The sequence below is a fragment of the Camelus ferus genome, chromosome 4 (genome assembly GCF_009834535.1).
Source record: "Camelus ferus isolate YT-003-E chromosome 4, BCGSAC_Cfer_1.0, whole genome shotgun sequence".
In the NCBI taxonomy this organism is placed as follows: domain Eukaryota; kingdom Metazoa; phylum Chordata; class Mammalia; order Artiodactyla; family Camelidae; genus Camelus; species Camelus ferus.
The window spans coordinates 50,862,158-50,879,928 of NC_045699.1; the positions used below are offsets into that span (position 1 = coordinate 50,862,158).

The following is a 17,771-nucleotide window of genomic DNA, read 5'->3' on the forward strand; positions in this document are numbered from 1 at the left end:
TTAAACACATGAGTTGGTGCAGCCACGTTGGAAAGCAGTACAGAGGTTCCTTAAAACCTAAAACTAGAACTACCATATGATCCAGCATTTCCACTCTTGGGTGTATATCTGAAGAAAAAGAAAACACAACCTTAGAAAAAAAGGTACATGCACCCCAATGTTCCTAGCAGCAATTCCTGGATACTTCAGAGAGGACCTAAAGCAGAGGATATGGGGGAGGGGTCTGTCCCAGGAAGGCCCCATAGGGTCCTGCTAGGTTACAAAACCTTTCAAGTCCCATCTATAAAGAGGTAATGCTATCTACCTCACAAGATGGTTATGAGGCTGAATTGCAAATACGCCTGGTTCCCTCTACCTTGACTTTAGGGCTATTAAAATGCATGTGAATGAACCTGGGGCAGAAATGCACTCTCTTTGGCCTAGAAACATACTGCCTTTGCACCTCCTTGAAACCCTCTTCAGCAATGCCGGGTACAGGGCCCACCCAGCACAAAGCTGAATATGTGAAACCTCAGCATTCCTCGAAAAATACAGCTCCAGTGCCTTCCCAGGATCTGAGGTTCTTGGTCTGCTAAGAAGGTCACAATGTGGTGGAGTTTGCCTGCTTTACAGAGAGAGCAAAGTCTGAGCAGGGTGTGGCGGGAGGGGGCTGTCCTTACTTAGAATAAGCCTGAGGGGATTTGGAATGTGATTAACTAGGGAGACAGCCAAGCTTCTTCCTCCAGAAGCTTCTGTTTGGATGGGGGAGGAGGGATCAAACTGCACACATGGGCCTGGAGTCCTGGGAAGCAGGCTGCTGGGCAGAGCTGGGGTGTTCCCTGGCATGCACCTCGCTGGACCATGGACTGGGCAGTGGGAAGATGTGAGTCTTTGATAAGCTGGCTCTTTTCCTTATCCTGTCATTGTGAACGTGTTACTGTGTGCATTAGGTTTCTCGTGAGGGAACTTTGGATGTGGTGGGACTGTTCAGCTGGATCTGCTTTACTCTAATGGGAAGAGTCCTGTGCTAAGTTGCCATCAGTGTTTCCATGGTTTTATTACCCAGGATGGGGACAACCAGATTTTTTCTCAGAAAGCGAGGTTGTGCGGACCCATGCCTGTTTTACCCAAGATCTACACCAGAGGGCAGTATGGGTGCTCTGTTCTGGAGAAGCCCTTCTTCCCCAGGAGCGCACAGCTGAGTAATGGGTCTTCTCATAGGGTTTTCCTGAGCCATGAGAAAAGAAGGTAGGTGTATCTATTTCCTATGGTCCTGTAACAAATTATCTCACACTCAGTGGCTTGAAGCAACATCCATTTGAGAGCTCACAGTTCTGTAGGTCAGAAGTTGATTGCTTTCACAATCATAGATCAGGGGCAACAGTAGGAGGGGCTGGCTGGGAGGAGTGATCCAGGGAGCCAGCCTATTTCCATTGTTGCCCTAAACTTGGCTAGTGAACTTGCTCTTGCTACAGCCACTTCAATCAAGAAAAAAGAAAGGACGGAAATCGGAGTGCTTGTGAACACCCTAAGAGAGCAGCTAAATTGGGATTTTTCTAGATTTACAGATTCTCTTGGGTGTTCCTGAAATCCAACTTTAGATCAAAGTTTCCTTTCCTATGACAGGATAGTTGGGATCATCTTCAATTCATCAGTGCACTGAATTTTTCTCTAAGCCTCAAAAAGAAAAGAAAAGAAAAAAACCCCTCCTGACTCTAGAACTTTTCTTCCGGGTCTAGACCCCCTTGAGATTGCTCTTTATTCTCTTTTCCAAGCTGAGAAATAATTCCAAAGCAGAAAAATGCCAGGTATAAGAAAACGTCCTTGGCATTCTTGCCTTTCAAAATGAGAACAACCTAGTGTCCAATATTAAAGGAATGATTAGGTAAATTATGATCTATTCATGCAATGGGATATTGTGCAGCCCTTAAATGTTTACTTTGAAGAATGTGTTGCAGCAAAGAAATAAAGTTTATGTAATGATAAGTGAAAAAAGCAAAACAGAAAATCGCATTATGCCATAATCTACTTATCAATTTGTGTGTCTGTACCACCATTCGACTGAGGGAGGGCAAAGGGAGGGGGTATCGGGGGGAAGTCAGGTCAAGGATAGAACCCCGAGGAACACTGACATCTATGGACTGTTCCAGGAAGGAGTGCCTTCAAAGGAGACTCAAAAGATGAAGCAAAGAAGGTGTGAAAGGAGTGAACCAAGAGAGCTTGAGGTCACAGAAGCTGGGAGAAGATGCCACACCCAAGATGTCAGGCATTTTATATCCATTACTATTCGTAGTCCTCACCCAAAGTGGAACATCCTATTATAGCTATTTTGCTATACTTTGAGCATAATTTAAAGAAAGTTTCAAGAGGAAGTTAGCAAGTTGGACAACATCCCAGGGTAAGGGAGAGATGGGGTTTGAGCTGAGATCTCTCCTTAAGCAAACCCACGCTCTCTGCTTTATACCACACTGCCTTCCTGCCGTGTTAGAAATATCTCCTGAATGTATATGAGGTCATGGTTTAAGAGGGATCAGTCCGTTGTATCTTCTATTCTGTGTGCACTAGGTTTACACTTCCAATGCAAGGACAGAGGTGGGAGTGGAGGGTGAGGGAATGGACTCCCAGGTGTTGGGTTATAATGGGGACTGCAAACTCCATTGCCTACAGGGAAGGTAAGGTAGAGGTAAAAAGCAGTGCAGCAAATTGGAGCTTGCACACCGTCTAAAAGAGGCAGGAATATGACCCACAGTTGTCAGATATTAAAGTTTCTTTAGAGAAGCCAGAAATCTGGATTCTATCTTTCTCTGTGAAATTTTCCATTTTTAAATGTTGGAAACTAAATAAAAACATTTTTAACGACTGTGCAGACTAAATAAATCTGTGGAGTAGATAGGGCTCACTTTAAGACCACTGACTTAGTATCTCTGAAGGTAATTTGTCTTCAGGAACTACACCTTGAGCTGTGCTGATCCCCTGATGAGCCAATCACCAGGTTAAGTGGAAATCCCCGAGCAGATCTTGGGTGGGGACACATCTCATTCCATCTTCCTTCCCCAGCTGGTCTCACTGGGGCCATCACTCAACTTTCCATGATGAATGTTTTGTTGGGTTCTGTTCCATGGAGTTAAAGGAGCATAGAGTGTCTCTCATCACAGCCCTTCTTTTCTAGGAAAATAAATGGCCAGCTCCCTGGAGTTGGGGATTTTTTATGCAATGACTTTCCTCTATGAGATTTATTGCAGCAGCTTTGTGAGAGATTTGTAGTAAGTAGTGTTCGGGCTGTAGGTCTTAAATCCTCAATGCCATAGTCATAACTCTCCAGGAAGGAAATGATAGAAGATCACAGTAGCTAATATTGCATTATGATGATACTGTCTCCACAGAAATGATTGCCGTCTCGCTACTGCTGTCTTACTTAGGAGACGTGAGCTCTTCAAATGTGGTTTGAGATATCTATCCTGGTGGTGCTTTGTGAGATCCAGAGGAACCTGCAGACTAGGGGAAGAAAGCAAATATTTATTGAGTGTCTCCTACTCCCCTTTTCATATAGAGGGAGACTTGGGCTCAAAGAAATTAAATAATTTCCCCAGGTCTCCAGCCATAAAACCTCTTTGATTCCAAAGCAGATCTTGTCCACCATGCCACAAGGAACATATTTTTATGTACAAGAGAAAGTCTAATGAATCAAAGTTCACAGGCATAAGCGGTGAAGTATTTTTATCATTTTAAGTTTAACCTCCATCTATTTCTGTATCACTTTTAGACTTAGTGTGCAGTGTACAGAAAGTCCAGGAGATAAACGATCTAAATGACACCTTGAGGAAACAATCAGACAAACCTAGACTGTGGAATAAAAACAATCATCCCGGTCACTTCAAAGAGTCTGTGTCATGGTGAAAAATGTCAGGGTACACTTCTAGATTAAGAGAGACTGAAAAGGCAAATTAACAATGCAATGTGTGAAACTGAATTGGATCCTGGTTCCAAATGGAACTATGTAAGATATTTTGGGAACAACTGAGGACTAGATATTAGATGATATTAGTGGTGATTATTAGTTACCTTAAGTGCACTATGGTATTATAGTTATGAAAAAAAAAAACCTTATTCTTAGAAGATATATGCTGAAGTATTTAGGAGTGGAAGTATCACGTCTGCCGTTTAATTTCAAATGATTGAGAAAAAAGTCATGTGTGTGTATGCGTAAAATATTGCCAATTGCTGAAGCTAGGTAGTGAGTGTGTAGGTATTTGTTACACTATTCTTTCAACTTTTCTGTACATTAAAAATTTTTCATAGTATGAGATGAAAATATACAAATAAAACAACTGTATTGGATTAAGCAGCCTCAGAATAATGGAGAGGGAGCAGCTCTGAAAAGGATAAAAGCATGTTGAAATTTCTTTAGGAGATCAAAACTGCGGACAAAATTACATAGCTTAGAATATGTGTTCATTATAGTAAATGTAAAACATGTTTTAAAAGGATAGGTGCTTGGGGAGGGTATAGTTCAAGTGGTAGAGTGTTGGCTTAGCATACACAAGGTCCTGGGTTCAATCCCCAGTACCTCCTCTAAAAATAAATAAGTAAGCCGAATTACTTCCCCCCACAAAAAATAAATAAAAAATAAATAAAAGGATAGATAATTGCAGCCATGTAAAAATACGTTTGTGGACAAGAAGTAGAAATATATTTGTTGGGTTAATGTAACTAGAGGTCGTTGTTTTTTTTGAAAATTACTCTTGCTGTGTCATCTTTTCCATTAATATGATCATCCAAAAGTAAGCCCACAGACCAAGACAGAGAAAGATCCTGACTGTGGGGTCACAGATGAGTATTCTTCTTTTAAGAATCATCCTTGAAGCCCATTATAAAAATGCATCTTGTATTTTTATAATCGATAAATGCATTGAGTATACTGCTATTGCTAAAAACAACTCATTGTGGGAACTTCAGCTCCATAATTCAAGCTTAGTTAAAAAGATCTGGGGAAACTAACCATAAGTGGAAATTAAATCATTAAAAATTCAAAACAGCTTCAGAAAACTAGAAGTTTGGTTCATGAATGACTGAACAAATAGTTTCAGGTAAATTATAAGAACAGTCTATAAAATAGGGGTCAGCAAACACAAGCTGGCCACCTGTCTCTGTAAATAAAGTTTTATTGGAACAAAGCCATGCTTATTCATTTATATATTGTCTTTGGCTGCTTTTATGACACAATGGCAGAGTTGAGTGTGTGGCTTGCAAAACCTAAAATATCACTAACTTTATGAAAAAGTTTGCCAAGCCCTAGTCTAAAAGTATGTATGTACTATATGAAAAATAATTACATGAGAATATGGAAAAATAAAGTTGATTAGTTATGGTGGAGGTATTAATGTGATTTTTAATTCATATTTAATAACTTTATATTTTTGCTATAATGTGGTTTATTTATTAAATAAATATTTTTAAGAAAAAATAGTTGAGATATTACTATTTTTACAATGCATGAAATTGTGATGGGGAAGTGAATAGCAATACACATTACATAGTTGTTAAAACCTGATGTGAAAATTTTAATCCTTAGAGTTAAGCCAAAGAAAATAATCAGAAATACAGGGGAAAATTAGCAAGATAATTCTCACAGGATTGTTCATAATAACAGAAGAGTGGAACTAACAGGATAACTGTTAAATAAATGATGGTATCTATATGATGGAATATTACACACAGAAAATTTTTTAAAGCATTTTTTATCAAAAAAATAAATTTTTAAAAAGATGAGGTGGTATTCACTGACAATGGAAAATGCTCATGATACTGATATTTAAGTAAAATAAATTACAGTACATTTCAAACTACCCATTTATAAGCATTATCTATATACACTTATAAATATATAGAAAAATGTTAGCAAAATATAAACCATACCATCAGCAGTGATTTAGGAAGTGATACTTGGGAGGACTTTTTCTTCCTTTTTAATGCAAGTCTAGAGTATTTAATTTCTTAATGAGCATGTGTAACAAGAGAAGACATTTATATATATGTGTGTATATATATATCCATCTTTAAAAATAATACCTATTAAAAATTTTTTAATGGCCTGGTTAAATGTTATGAAAAGCTGAATACCAAATTACAGGAAAAATATGATCTCAAGTTCAGGAATAAAATGCATATAAGAAAAAAGTACAAAGACAATGTTAAAATATGAAGTGTTGCTTCTGGGTGATGGCATTGGGGGTGATTCTTGCCTTATCTTTTTTACACTTACCTCTCTCTCCCTGATCTTTCTACAATGAACATGTATTACTTGAATAATCAGAAAAGAATTGTAAGAATTTGTTAAAATAATTTTTTAACATTTTTTATTGATTTATAATAATTTGACAATGTTGTGTCAGATTCCAGTGTAGAGCACAATTTTTCAGTTATACACGAACATATATTATTCATTGTCACATTTTTTTCTTTGTGAGCTACCATAAGATCTTGTATATATTTCCCTGTGCTATACAGTACAATAATGTCATTCTAAGTGAAGTAAGCCAGAAAGAGAAAGAAAAATACCATATGAGATTGCTCATATATGGAATCTAAAATAAAAAAAAAATGCACAAACAAAACATAAATACAAAACAGAGACAGACTCATAGACATAGAATACAAACTTGTGGTTGCCAAGGGGGCAGAAGGTGGGAAGGGATAGACTGGGATTTCAAAATGTAGAATAGATAAAATAATTTTTTAAAGGAAAACAATACTATTACAGCTATTACCAAGCCATATCACTAGACTTTTGAATCCCTTTATTTCTACCTCTATGTCTGTGTGTGTGTGTGTGTGTGTGTGTGTGTGTCCCTCTCTCTCTCACACACACACACAAAAAGTAAGGACTTCACTCTTAAACACTACCAGGCCCTCCACCTCTATTTCGCACTTCCTGGCCTCCTTCTTGCCCAACCCCCCAAAGTCTTATATGTCATTTCAACTCCACGGGTGAGAGAGGAAGGAGCGGGAAGACAAAAGCACTCAGGTGTATGTTTCCTGCAAGGCTCCTGATGCTCCGTAAAGGATAAAATACCCAAGCCCTTACCCTAGCCAACAAGGCACACATGACCTGCCTCCCCACAAACACACCCTGCTCTGATCTCATCCCTCACCACTCTCTCTGTCACTCATTTCCTTCAGGTCCCCTCTCAGATTTCATCCTACCAGGGACACCTAACTGTGGCCTTCAACTCCACTGACTTGGTTTCAAGGTCTAATCAAAATGTGCTTTACGAAACCTGAATAAATGTATCACAAAGATGAAAATACCACCGTGATAGCTCCCACGTAGCCTCCTGATAGTCACAGCTTTGGAAAGTCCCCTCCCACACAGAATAGGGCTGACCTATGTGACCATTAGGACACGGGTGTGGCTTCCAGGGCTAGGTTACGAAAGACATTGAGACTTCTGCCTTGTGCTTGGATCCCTTGCTCTGGGAGAAGCCAGCCACCACGCCAAGAGGACACTCAAGGAGCCCTACAGGGAGAGGTGAGGACCTGAGACCTCCTGACCATAGCCAGCATCAACTTGCCTTGCGTGTGTGTAAGACACCTCGGAAGCAACTTGTCTAGCCCCAGTCAAGCCTTCAACTCACTGCAGTCCTGGCCGACATCTTGACTGTAATTTCAGAAATGACCTTGAGCCAGAACTACCCAGCTAAGCTGCTCCCGATTTCCTGACCCACAGATACTATGAGGGATTAAAAAATCCTTATTGTTACTCAATCAACTAAGTTTTGGGGATAGTTTGTCACAAAGCAATAGATAATTAACACACTCACTAACTTAACTTTTAAGCCCTTTTAATCCATATAGCCCCAATTCCTTTAATGACCCTTCCATCCACACAAATCCACGCAAACTCACGCAAAGTAGACCACTGTTCCTGGGATTCGTCCAAAGTACCATTTTACCCTTCTGGTCCTCTCACCCTTGCTTTTCCTACTTCCCTATGTCTCTAAAGACCTCCTGTCTCTACATCTCAGTGACTGATACTCACCTCTGGACTATAATCCTCTTACAGCAGGTTTGGGGCAGATTTCAGCCTCCACCCTCTCCCAAGATTCTGTTATCCTCTATCCAGAGCCTCACCCTAAAGTCTGGGAGTGGAGACATTTCTTATTTTTGCCCCCTGACCCTTTCCTCAGGATTCAGACAATCTAGACTGGTGATGGGCACCCAGCCCTGCCTGAGGAAGAGGGTTGAACCCTTTATATCAGAAATTTATCTGAATGAGTCTCCCTCAGCCTACTGGTGGGTCAGATTTTGCTACCCACTATACTCTATGAGAGACAACAGCCTCATCTCCACGGAGAAAGAGCAATTTCCAGGAAGAGAGAGTCAGTCTTGCCCACCTGCCCGGTTTCATCACTGATGTGCTTTTGTTCCCTCTCAGCACCCTTCTGCCTCTGTTAACTAGCTCAAGCTCCAGCAAGAAACAATCTCAGGATGTGTAGTGTGAGCCCCTAACTCTAAGAGACAGCATGTACGTGTATCTACATACAGTGTGTGTGTCTGTATGTCTCTGTGTATATATGTTGCACACATGTGGCGTCTGTGTGTGTCTGTACATGTGTTATCTATCTGTGTGTATCTGTGTGTATGCTTTCTTTGCATCTGTATGTATGTCATGTACACGTGTGTATCCTGGGTGTCTGTATTATGCTTTGTACGTGTGTTTCTCTCTCTCATGCACACATACCTCTCTCTGTGCACGTGTGGATGGATGGATGTGTGTGTATATCTGTGTGTGCTTGTGCACATATCCAGCTTCACCAGCCTGGGATTCACACTATTTTCCCTCCACCAGGACACCTAAAATACAACAGGTTTTTAAATTTGGTAAGTGTACCAGAGTTGTGTAACATGCTGATATTAAGAGAAGCTGGATAAAGGGTATACAGGGTGTAAAGGAACTCTTCTGTAAATCTAAAATATTTCCCAAAAAGGTTTTCTTTTTTTAAAGCTATTGTCCAGATTAGCAGGAAATTCAATCCTCCCCTTCTTCCTTAGATCTAAAACCTCCCAAGAGGTCTTGACCTTTGTTGAAGGCACGACCTGTTTGGGACATCCTCACCAATGGAAGTGGAGTCAGGCCTGATGCCTGCAGGACCGCAGCCCAGACGGACAACTCCCTAACTCACCAGGTTGGCTTTCCTATTTGCTATGATCACCAACAGTCCAGAGTCCCTTCCAAACTTGTATACTAAAACATTTAAAAAATTAAAATTAAAAAAAGAATTCTTAGAAAAAGGCAGAGAAAAAGAGCACAAATTAAAGGGCCAGCAGCTAATTTAGGGCATAACTGCCTTTTTAAGGGACCAGGGGAGGAAATGGGTCTTCTGCCTGGCTTTGTCCAGATCTAGGCTGGGTGAAGGGGAGGGCCCAGGGAAGGAGGAGCAGAAAGGTTCCTGCTTAGTGTTTTTGTTTTGTTTTGGTCTGGTTTGGTTTGCTTTATGGAGGTACTGGGGATTAAACCTAGGACCTCCTGCATACTAAGTATGTGCTCTACCACTGAGCTCTACCTAGGCCCCCCACCCCATCCCACAATCCCTGCCCACCCCTCCACCACCTCTGCTTCGGGGATTTGGGCCTCCAGTACTCAAATCTCCCCTAGACCTGTGGGTGTTGCCATGGGCTCAACACTTTACAGATGGTATTTGGGGTTTAAATATTCTTCCTCCTACCCATACCCTACAAGTCAATTAAGACTTCTTTGGAAAGGAATGGGTCTGCCCTGGCCTGCCTGGCTACACTGGAAACAGAGCACTCAGCTCCTGCAGCGAACGTGGTCTGTCCTCGCTCTCAGCTCACTAAGCAACCTGTTGACGAGCTTATAATTACCAGAACTGTGTGCTACACAATGAATGTTCTTGGGGATTTTAATGATTGAAGTGAATGAACATGCTTCAACGTTTGGAAACGTGCTTGAGAAGAATAATTGCTTTAAAGTGTGTCGTAAATTGTTGCTAGGAAACCATATCAAGATGGACCTTTTCACTTACAACTTGAAGTTCAATTGGCAGGAAATTCTCCCATTCAAAATATAGACAAGCAAACAGAACAATTCAAAAAAAAAAAAAAAAAAAGAGAGAGAGAGAGAGAACAAAGAATGACAGAAATCTACTAGCTGTCAGAGGAAATCTTTCACCTGAAACAAAATGGAGATTAGGAGGCAAGAGACTATTGATGGCAGTTACAGACTTGCATCTCAGGTCTTTCTAGTTATAGGATTTGGGGCAATTCTTTTAATGTCTTTTATTCTCAGTTTTATCATCTGAAAAATGGGGCTGTCAATAACTCACTCATAAGATTGGAGATAATGAACATGTGAATGTTCTCAGCACATTGTTCTCCGTAATTTATTTATTTATTCATACTCACTTGTTCCCGGGAGGAGGGTATAGCTCAAGCAGTATAGCACATGCTTAGCCTGCACAAGGTCCTGGGTTCAACCTCCAGTACCTCCTCTAAAAATAAATAAATAAACCTCATTACCTCCCCTGCCAAAAAAAAAGAAATACATACTCACTTGTTCCAACAGGTTGAGGTAGCTTACAAATTTATTTCCTACCTTAGTTGCTGTTCCCTGCCTGCCAAAGCAGCCCTTGACACAAGAAATTGGGAAGAGGTGGCATATTTGGGAATCCCAGGAAATTCAAGTAAAACAGTGAAGAAAGTAAGACTAGAAAGGGAGAAAAGGCAATAAACGGTGCACCAATGAGCAAGAAAGCCCATGACGGATCAGTCCTACTGGGAACCCTCGGAAGGACCACGTAGAACACACCTCAGAATTCTCCCTCTGAGGGGTGGGGAAGCTGAGGTATTTATTTATCCATTAACTCCATCTCTCAGTGGTTGGGGGTTGTCCCTGGGAGCCTTAAGTAACCAGCACTTCCACAATGCCTTGAGTGGTCTGGTAATTTCTGATGGAAAAGGAGAAAACCTTCAGGAGGAGAAGCCAGGAGCTACAGGCATTGGAGGTAGGAACCAGCCAGGATGGCCAAGAACTCTCCCCTTCCAACTGTGTTTGAATTTAGAGGTGGGCCCATGGGATGGGGCATCAACAGATCTGCTATACTGAGGGATCAACCAGGTAAGATTAATCAATGAAGAAACTGAGGTCAAATAAAAATAGGTACTCTTTAAATGCTGTTGAAACTAACAAACGATTATTTTGTAGCCAGGCTGGTTGTGATGACTGATAACATTTTGTCTTTTTTTCCCCTAGACTTCTAATCAACAAAATAGCCTGGAACTTGGGCAAGGATTACATATCAGTGTGGACAATAAATGGTTGACCAAATCTTTTATATATGGCAGTCCTTTGTTGACCAAGGTCTAGGGGATCTGGAACATTATTATGGGATTGGACAAGGCTGGACTCTGGGCTTCAAACATTACACGTGAACTTTGGGCACCACGTTGTATTTGGAAATGATATTGGCGTTCTGCAAGGGTCAGGAGAGAAGTATCTCAGCTACTTCCCTACCTCTAGTAGTCCCTCCCCTGCCTGACAGCAGTTTGCCATCTGGATCACTAGCAAGTCAGGCAGCGCTCAAACTTAGCACTGCCTAGTGTGGAAGAGCAAGAGGAGTTTTCTCAGCATGTCTGTTACCCACCAAGCCCTGAGAATATCTGCAGCAGTGGCATGGTATCCCCAAAGGAATAGGCTATGCATGTTGACGGCATAGGCAGAAAGCAAGGGGCTAAGGCAGGGCAATGCCCCAGGTGAGGACCAAAAGGCTTCCCCTTCCCCTGACCCCCAACCTCCAGGTCCCCTGCCAGGAAGCAGAAAGATGAGATATGGAAAGGAAAGAAGGAAGGAGGTCAAGAAGGAGTGGAAAACAAGCAGGAGAGAGACAACGAGACATTATATGCCTCCTGGGTGAAGCATACAACAGCACTTACAAAGTAGTCTGGCTGAAAAAACTGAACCTGGATTTGATTAAGACTCTAGCCTTAACCACTAGTGTACAAGAAATGCAGAGGATGGAGTAATATGGTAAATACAACCACAGAGATGAATGCAAAATCCAGACTCTTGTTGGCGGTGGGGATAGATGGTGTATAGCTTTAGTGGTGAAGTGCATGCTTAGCATGCACAAGGTCCTGGTTTTAATCCCTAGTACCTCAATTAAAATAATAATAATAATAAAAACCTGACATGGCTATGAAAAAAAAGTCAGACTGTGGGAAACTCTACAGAACAAACAACCAAGTTTCAACAAATACAGAGAAAATCCATTACAACTTACAGTCAGCCCTCCTTCTACTTGGTTCCTCTGTATCTGCCTATAAGTGGAACTGTGCAGTTCAAACCCGTGTTATTCAAGGGTCAAATTAACTGCAATGTGTGGATCCTATTTAAATAATAAGGATGATTTTCATCTTCATTCAAACGAACTATCTTAAAAATTATAAGCTTATGAGAAAGGAAATTTGAATATTGACTATTATGATATTATGAATAATATATTGTTAATTACTTAGGGCATGTAATAATGGTATTATTTTAAAAGTATAAAAGTCCATATATTTTGAAGATACATAATCACATATTAATGGTGAAATTATATAATGTCTGGAATACTCTTTTGAAAGAGCACAGGGGTTGAGAGTGGATGGGCAGGCTTGGTCATGAGTGGATAATGGACACCTGGAGCTCTTAAGCTATTTTGTCTACATTTGGGTATGTTTGAGATTCCCTACAATAAAGAGGCAAAAATAGAAAACAAAACAACAACAAAACCCAACAGGGAGGCAGACCACCTTCAGGGCATGACCTGGAGGCACAGGAAATGTGTTTCAGCAGGAAGAGTATTTTGGATCTGGGGATGTGTTCTGCTTGGGAGGAAGCTTTGGTTTTTCAACTGTAAAAATGATCAGGGTAAGGTCTAGAGAGGAGGGAGGACTCAGCTTCTCAGATTGACACTTGATCTTAGGGGATCCAGACCCCTGTCTGGTGGCCTTCATTCTACTCTGAGGAGACCTCCTTGGGGTTTTTTTCATTAACTTTTCTATACCAGACATGTCAGAGCTCCAGGAGTTCCTCCCGCAGGCTTGACTGCATTCTTGATTATGACTGAGGTGAAGAGGAATTCATAAAAGAATTTAGAGCCATTTAAGTTTCATTACCTTAATGCTACATCATGAAACCAAAAAAAAAAAAGAAAAATTGCCAAGAAACTAATATAGTAATAATAATCATCATCATAATCATAATCATAATGGTGGCTAGCATTTATTGAGAGCCGACTCCAGTCTAGGCGCTAAGCTAAACATGTTATATGTGTCATTTGTCACATCATAGCGGTGATTACTATCCCTGTTTGACTGATAAGGAAAGTGAGAGGTTACATAACTCACTCAAAGTTGCACAGCGGAGATACGGCTGAGCTGGGATTCAAACCTGCTATATTCATTTGCTAGCACTGCCATAACCAAGTGTCACAGACTGCATGACTTAAACAACAGAAATTCATTCTCTCACAGTTCTGGAAGCCAGAAGTCTGAGAGCAGAGTTTCAGCAAGGCTGATTCTTTCCAAGGGCCTTGAGGGAAAGGTCTATTCCAGGCTCCTTTCCTTTCCAGGCAAAGCCTTTTTGACCTCAGAGAACCTCATCTCCTATCTCAGTTCCTGGACTCTCAGGAACTGTACCTCCTGAGAGGTACCTCCGCCCTTTGCATTGGCCAACCCCTCTGCCTGCAAGGCCTAATTCTCTGCCTAATTCTCGCTTACCTGCCAAAGCTGACAGCAAAAGCCACCTCCTTATGAAAGCTTTCCCTACCCTGCCAGATTCTTCTGAGCTACCTAAAGCCCCAGGTTTGCTATTGTACCTAAAGGTCTCTCATCTGGAGAATAGAGGGGGCTGTATCTCAATTCCTATGGAATATCTCACAGAGACAGAGACAGAGAGAACCAGATTGGCTCAAGCAAGAAAGGGGTGTCTGAGCTTATGAAACTAAAAAACCCAGAAATAGTGTTCAGCTTCAGTCCAGATACCAAACTCAAGCTCTTCACCAACCTCCACAAGATAATCACGCATGCTAAATATCTAATCCATTTAGTATATTTGATCAAAGATCTGTGCATTGCCATGAAGGGTTACATCGTGCAGCAGACATTTCTCTGCTGTTGCATTGTGGTTATACGCATTCCCTCTCCTCACCTTGCCTACCCTCCTCCTCCCTGCCCTCCCCCTTCTCTGCCATCTCTTAGGAGCAATATAGTCCCTGTCCTTGCTTCATGCAAAGCAGTGTAGACAGACATCTTTTTTTAATGCACAAGGCCCTTAGGACTTCAACTTTCACCCCAAATGTCATTGCAAAGTATTTCTTCGAATCAAACAGGGCACTCTCCCTAAGAGGGTTCTGATGATCAACAGTTTCTCCACCTCATTCCTCACCTTTCCACCCAGTTCTGCCATTTGGCTGTGGATAAAGTTTGTACCTCAGGCCCCAGACCAGAAGAGCTGATGATTAATAGAGCAGAGGGCTTACTTCTACCAAAGCATCCCTTGGGCAAGGAGCCTGTCCAATTCATCCTGCTGAGTCACCGCAGAGCCCAGAACAGTGTTTGGAACTCGTAATGGACATTTGATAATTGTTGGTGGAATAGAGAGCAGTTTGAGTGATTAACCAGCGTCTCTTATGAGGCAGGGAAAAGATGACTCACAACACTTGGAGAAAGGAGGGCCTACGAGGGCAGAGGCTGGGTAAGATGTACATGAGGGGAGTAATTACATTCCTGCCTTCAGTACATGGTGATTTCCTGAACCTAAAAAATGTGTCCATTTTTCTGCATATGGTACCTTCTATAACTACGTATTTCCTTTGTGTCCTTGTTGCTTATTTTGTTATCTATATTATAACTACATATAGCCTTGCTTTTCACTTCATTTGTTTTGGAAATACAAGCCATTGGGAGCTATTGTAAGAGAAATCAAGATGAACTGACCCAAGCTAATTTAGCCACTGAGCAACCTCCAGGCTCTTGGTGTAAAATCAGCAGCCTCTGTCACTGGCAGGTGGGTGGTGGCACACATCCTCTCCCTGACAACCTCCACGCCAGGTGAGGTCTCGGACCAAATTCTGCCAAAGCTACAAATATTTACGAGCTGGCAGGTGCAAGAACAGCCCTGCAACCGGTTCTTGAGGCTCTGGGGATCCGTTTTCTGTAAGTAACAGGCACTACAAGTAATGCATGATCCGTCCTAAGGTGGAGTCTGACCACTGAGCTTGCTGGAACTGTATTCTCATCCAAGCAAGAGCTGTGGGGCTTCTATTTCCTAACCAACCAAATGTCTTGGACCATCACTCATTTTTGACTATTTGAGAATCTTTCTAACATTCCTTATACGCATTAAAAAAAAACAAGTGAGATTTTGATAAGGGTATTTAAAGTGTTATGTCTCCATCTTTGGGGTGTTAATTCCTGATGAGAGAACTCTGAAAGCTAACTGCCTATTCCAGGGTATATGTGTTTGAGGTCACTTGTACCCATATGTATTACAACATGTGTAAAAAGTATTTGTAGAGTAAATAACCATGCAGACAATATACATTCAAAAATGGTATCTGTTTCATGATGGGAGAGGAGTTGCAGGGTTATAAGGAGAAAATAAAAGGTCCCTTTTGGTAGAGGCTGAAGCAGGAATCCATGTGGGAGAACCTCAGGGGAAAAAGAAGTTGCACAGATGGGCCCAGAGTCTGGCTGAAGGTCAGTTGAAGATCCAGAATTTTCCTCTGCTCAAATATTAAATGACTTGTGTTTGTTTTCATGTTGGAGCCTGTTCCATCCTTCCCAGACTTGAAAGAACTAATTTCAGCCCTCCTTTTTTAACTCCCCCTTTTAGAAGGGGTGGTTTTCTCCTGCTGTCAGCACAATGTAACAACTAGGAACACATCTGATTGCACCTGTAGTTACTCACACTTGCAGCCACAATTAGCCATAAGCACTCTCCAAAAATGGCAAAAGCAGTTAAGCATGCCTGCCATTAAGTAATTGTGGGCATCATTAGTTGCATCTTTACTCACATGAGTAACTTTTATGGTCGCCATGGCTACCTTCTGATACCAAATTACCCACCCAACAAGGGAGCACTTGGGCTGAAATCTGACCCCCTCCTTCTCCAATTTTGTGAAAATTGTGTGCTTTTTTTCTAATTACTTCACACAAGTGAATGGGGAATGTTTGCAAATACACACTATTCATGTCAAACCAAATAGAAATGGTCGCCTTGGGTCCTGTGTGTTATCTGTTCATCTTTTTTTTTTTTTTTTTTTTTCCGCTTGACAGAAAACAAAGCAAAGCTAGCTTCTCCCCCTGCCCGGCTCCTGTGGAAGAATAACTCACTTGTGGTATCTAGGTGACAATATAATCTTTCATTTGTATATTCTGTCCAATAAAGAAGGTTTATTTCATGCCATAGTTATCATTTCCCAACTTGAATCTCTGCTACAAATTTTCAAGTCGGAGAGCTTTACTTCTTGTTTGAATGGAAATGATTAGATCTTTTTTCCTAGAGGGTTTTAATCTGAAAGGGAAATGGGCCCAGATCTAGGAAGATAGTTCCTGCTTGGAGAATGATGATCTATGGAAATGTCATGGAGAAATGTATTCTTCATGAATCACCAGGCTGAGAATGAAACATCATGTTCTTCAAAATTCCAAGAAATATATAATCACATACTAGATCACAGTACAGTAGAGAGATGCATGTTTTAATTTATACTTATTTATATAGTTTCAAGATGCTTGCTATAATAACAGATTAATCATCTCTTACTAAGTAACATATTTCAGATTTACCCATCCCAGAGATGAGTAGCTAGGACCAATCCATCCTATTTAAGTGGAATAGATGACTGAATAGCTCGTAGTTCATCATCTGTCTATTAGCCTCATTTGCCATTTGAAGAGTAGGGAGAGTCCATCAGGCATTCTGGCCATAGCAACTTTGGTTAAAGAAGGAAATCTGTCTCTAGAGCGTCAGAGTCCATCAGAACTTTCTGTGAATGACATATATGTTCTTTACATGATGTCCAATATGGCAGTCACTACCCATATGTAGCTAGTGTGTGCTTGGAATGAGACTAGAACCACTGAAGATTTTTTTTTTCAATTAATTCGAATTTAAGCAGCTACATGAGGCTAGCAGCTACCATATTGTACAGTGCAGCTCTAAAGTATATGGCTACAGCCAGAAAAGGGAGTCAACAGTAGCTTCAGATATGATGAATACTGTGATAAATGGACAGCAAGGTATTTGAATCCAAAATCTCAGACGATGGTTTTGGCTTTACCTCCTCTTAGCTATGTGATCTCTGATAAAACACTTTTTCTTACCACAAGTTACATTTTAAAGGTATTGTGCTGATGGTAGGTTAGAGATTGGAGAGAAATCAGAGATCATAGTGAACCAGCTTGTTTTTCTGTTGCCTGGGGGGCTGTGGTCTAGATTGGAGAAGACTGTTCAGGAAAGAACACTGAAGACATGAGATAGGAAATAGTCTTACACGAATTGGAGCCTTTTGACTACAAGAGAGGAAAAACCCAACCTCAGCCTACCTTAAGCAAAAAGAGACAATACAAGTTCATGTCTTTACTGAAAAATCCAGACCTAGGTCTGGCTTCAGGCAAGTAGATTCAGGCTTCAGTTGAAGTCATCCAGATTTAGTTTCTCTGCAGCCTCTTGGCTCTGCCTTCTGCTATCTGGTTTCAGTCTTGGGCTTTATATGGTAGCAGTATGG

General features: G+C 41.2%; 1 long non-coding RNA gene across 1 annotated transcript; it reads left to right on the top strand.

Annotated features, from left to right (window-relative positions):
• The first annotated feature begins 748 nt into the window (after positions 1-748).
• LOC116663389 lies at positions 749-17,672 on the top strand. The gene is made up of 4 exons (XR_004319635.1): positions 749-862; positions 1,046-1,227; positions 2,130-2,727; positions 17,663-17,672. It is a non-coding gene; the product is annotated as an uncharacterized LOC116663389 (long non-coding RNA).
• The last annotated feature ends 99 nt before the right edge of the window (positions 17,673-17,771 follow it).